Source organism: Crocuta crocuta, unplaced genomic scaffold, assembly GCF_008692635.1.
Source record: "Crocuta crocuta isolate KB4526 unplaced genomic scaffold, BGI_CrCroc_1.0 scaffold299, whole genome shotgun sequence".
In the NCBI taxonomy this organism is placed as follows: Eukaryota; Metazoa; Chordata; class Mammalia; order Carnivora; family Hyaenidae; genus Crocuta; species Crocuta crocuta.
The window spans coordinates 927,125-929,723 of NW_027532747.1; the positions used below are offsets into that span (position 1 = coordinate 927,125).

A 2,599-nucleotide genomic window follows, 5' to 3' on the forward strand; every position below is an offset into this window, starting at 1 on the left:
TGGTGGGGGGTGGGCTGGCAGGCAGCTGGCTAAGGCACCGTCTGTGCCCACAGGCCGCCCTGTGAGCTTGGAGAACGGGTTAGTCCGGCCCCCGTCCCGCTGCCTCCCTGGCTCCAGCCGCGCTCACCTGCCCCAGGGCCGGGTGGGGGCCCCGTGAGTCTCACGGTCCTTGCTCCTCTCTTCCCTGGCCCCACAGAGGGGAAACTGAGGCCCAGTGTGTCTGGCGGGCGCTGGGCTCAGGCCCCTTCATCGGCGAGCCTCTGCTTTCCTCTCCCTCACCCGCCCCTGCACCTGCCTCCCAGAGCCCCGTCCTTCCTGGGCATCGGCGCCTCCCACCCCGGACCCGTCGGGGCTGGGTGTGCACTGCGGGTGCGTGGACTGCGCCTTCCTAGGGTAGGTGGGGTCAGCGGTGCCCAGGGGCTGCTGGCCTGGCGGCAGGAGCGCCCCGTCGTCGGGGAATTAGAGCCTTGTTAGTCGTGAGGCTCTCCCGGGGAGGCCCGGCCCAGCCTCGCCCTGCACGCTGCTCGCCTGCACCACCTGCCCGAGGAGAAGGGGGTCTCGGGAAGCTTGTCGCGTGGCTGTTCGTGTTCCACGGCCGGTTGCTCGCGGCCTCGTCCATCCAAGCGGCTGAGTTCAGCTGTGGATGCGTCTCCCCCTCGCGGGCTCTGTGACCCTGGAGCTGGCTGGCCGGCCTCTGGGCCTGTCCCCCAAGCGTGGCGTGACGAGGCCCAGAGCCTGGCGCGCGTGTGGTCCCGTTCGGGCGGGTGGCTGACCCTCGTTCCTGGTGTCGCCTCTCGGAGTCCTCGAAATAGCGGTGCCGCCCTGGGACAGATGGGGAAACTGAGGCACGTGGTGGCAGCAGCAGGTGCCCAGGCTTACTGGCTCCAGGGTGAGTCCTGTGGGTCCTCGGAGGAAAGGAAACGGGGACCCGATTTCACTGTCCCTCTGAGGAAGCCCGGGGGCCAGGGCAGTCCCTCCTCCGGGAGCCCCTCACTGCCCCCTCCGGCCCTGCCCTGCCAGCCTCCAGGGGTCTTTCTGCCCCCAGCCCCGCACCCCTGCCAGTGGCCGCGGGGCTCCGCCTTCCCCAGGAGCAGCTCTGGCTCCGTCCAGCTCCCGTGGGGAGCGCGGCAGCCCTGCTCTCTCTGCCTCCCTGCTGCCTGGGGCCCATGGCGCCCCTGGACCCTGCGCCACCCTGGGGCACCACTGCAGGTGGGGCCGGGGGAAGGGGTTCCAGCCCCGTTCTGTGCCCCGGCCCCGTAACCGCCCCCCGGCCTCCAGCCTTGACCCGTCGCGAAGGGACACCTGCCCCCTGCCCCCTCGGGCCTCTCCTTGGCCGGGGCCCGGCCTGTGGCAGCGGTTTCCTCTCCCACCTCGTCCCCACCCTCCCCGCCATGGCCTCCTGGCCCCGCCGTGGGGGTGGGAGCGGCTCTGGCCCCGCCAGGGGTGCCCTCCGGCCCCGCCCAGCGCCGTGCCTCCTCCCTGCCTCCCGTCTTGCGTCCTGGTCACATGCTGGAGCCTGGGCCCTGGGGACCCCTGCCCGCTGCCGCCCTGGGGGCAGCCCTGCTGTACTGGTGAAGCCCGAGGAGCCCTCCGCTCCCCGGGCCTGGGTCTGCTCGGGCTTTAACAAGTAACTGGTGCGCTCCGGGGACGCAGCTGGGCCCCTGCCAGGCCGCACCGAAGGAGAGCCAGCGAGCGTGGTGTGAAATTGCGGCTGATTCGTTTGGGACTTGGCAGCTTCAGCTGTTCAGGGCCGGCTGGGGGTGCTCCCCGACGCCCCGGTCTTCCCCAGCTGCTCTGCCCGCCGCCCGCCTCCCTCCCCGTCCACAGAGGCAGCCTGTCCTCCCGGCTGACACCCCGGACCCCCAGCCATGCATGTGTCTTCCCCCCACTGCCCCGAATGGCTGCCAGGGGCCCCGGAGCCTGGCAGGAGTTCCCCAGGGGGGCCCGGGTTTGAGTTCTTTTGAGTCCGTCCAGGCACTCGGTGGGCAGAGGGCCCGCCCCGGGCTCCTGCTGGAGGGTGCCCACCCCGCCCCAGCCTCGTCTGGAGGCCGCCTCACACCCTTCCTGTCCGCACGGCAGACGTGGGGATGGGCCTTGGCCTCTGGGCCGGGTGAGGGGCACCCAGCCCTGCACGGGAACTCCCCTGCTGCGGGGCTCGGGGCCTGGGCTGAGGAACGCGGCCCGCCGCTCTGCCCCAGCACCCGGTTTGTCAGGAGAATCCGGAAGTCTCTGTTTTGGGGGGGGTTTCTTATTGTGAAGCATGGGCAACAAACGACAGGCCACCAGTTTATGACCGTGGGGACCCGGGCTGTGGCATCGCTGGCTTGCAGGGTGCCGGGCCTTGGGGTGGGACCCGAGGGACAGCCGCCCCGCTGGGCTCCAGGGCCGGGCTGGGCCCTTCTGGAGTCTGGCTGGCCTGCCCTGGTGAGCCTCCCTCCTCCAGGGCCTTGCTTCTTACCCTCAGCGCTGGGGGGGCTGTGCCTGCCGGCTTTGGGGAGCCCCGGGGAGGCTGGCCTGTTTTCCTGCGTGCTGATCCTTGAGTGTGGGAGACACGTGGCTGTGGCCGTGGCGCTCTGGACACCCCCCCCCCCCCCCCCCC

The 2,599-nt window shown here is 71.5% G+C and overlaps 1 protein-coding gene across 1 annotated transcript in view; it reads left to right on the plus strand.

Moving 5' to 3' along the window:
- PLXNA1 (plexin A1) overlaps nt 1–2,599 on the plus strand; it is a gene marked incomplete at its 5' end in the record, with an annotated part of 36,880 nt that overhangs the window by 4,125 nt on the left and 30,156 nt on the right. The gene's annotated exons all lie outside the window — the stretch shown is intronic.